The following is a 919-nucleotide window of genomic DNA, read 5'->3' as shown; positions in this document are numbered from 1 at the left end:
GCAGCAGCGGCCTCTCCCGCCTCAGGGGGGAGGCAGGGCGGCGAGCAGCCGCTGCTGCTACTCTCTCCAGCAGGGAAACCAACCCCGTCCCCTCCCCCGCGTGTCCGTGCTGCTTGGCCCGTCTTCCCTGGGTGAAGAAACCTTTTGCAACTCCTGTAAGGCGGCGAGGCTCTTGGTCTCCTTTATGAGACCGACCCATAGAGTTGGACGAATTCGTTCCTGGCAAGTTTTCGGGGGTCCGTAACCTTCATCAGGCGGAGGAGGTGTCTGCGGTTGGGCTGTGCTCTGCCCGGAGGGGATGGAGAGCGAAGAAGGCAGAGGCTGGGATGTAGGCGGGAACGCCTGTGCTTCTGTGACAGCATTATTCAGGTGGTCGAGGTATCGAGCGGGACACGGGTGAACAGATTCAACGTGCTGTAGTTGTCACCCAGTCTTAAATCAGTCTTTACCCAGTCTTACGATGCAGGAAATAAGTCTCTGCAATACGTTTCTTTAGGGCTTGCAGGGGAAGAACGAGCTTGCTTTTCTTTATCTCCTGGACGAGCTGGCTAATGAAAGCGGGGTCGTGTGTGTAGCTCTCTGGTGAAGAGCTCTGTCTCTGCATTTTTAAGTCTTCCCTCAGTGCATGTGCAAAGGTGTGGTGCAGTGATGTGACCTACTCCAGTGCTCATTGCTAACGAGCAAGAAAGCAGTGTCTGCTGGCTGTGCTTTGTATTTGCATATTGTGGAAGTGCTGTTTCCTTCCCCAATCAGAGAGGCTTGAGTATCCTGCCACTACCCATATGTTGTAGTGATAGGTGGGTGTGTGTTTTGTCTCTTAAGAGGAATTGAAAAATAGAACAGCTGCTAAACTGTGAGTCCAGAGCACTATGCTGTACCTTAACTTGTATGATGTTGTTGTGCAATATACCTTATACAT

General features: G+C 52.3%; 1 protein-coding gene across 6 annotated transcripts in view; it reads left to right on the top strand.

Moving 5' to 3' along the window:
- The first annotated feature begins 47 nt into the window (after positions 1-47).
- Positions 48-919, top strand: part of ANKRD27 (ankyrin repeat domain 27) — a 75,463-nt gene continuing 74,591 nt past the window's right edge. For 4 of the 6 annotated variants that reach the window (XR_003096451.1, XR_003096452.1, XM_025216724.1 and 1 more), the window contains exon 1: positions 236-378. The gene's annotated coding sequence lies outside the window, so the exon portion shown is untranslated. The other 2 variants (XM_025216703.1, XM_025216708.1) reach the window with 2 other exon arrangements.

This window comes from Alligator sinensis, unplaced genomic scaffold (assembly GCF_000455745.1).
Source record: "Alligator sinensis unplaced genomic scaffold, ASM45574v1 scaffold170_1, whole genome shotgun sequence".
Taxonomy (NCBI): domain Eukaryota; kingdom Metazoa; phylum Chordata; order Crocodylia; family Alligatoridae; genus Alligator; species Alligator sinensis.
This window is presented reverse-complemented; position numbering and strand designations above follow the sequence as displayed.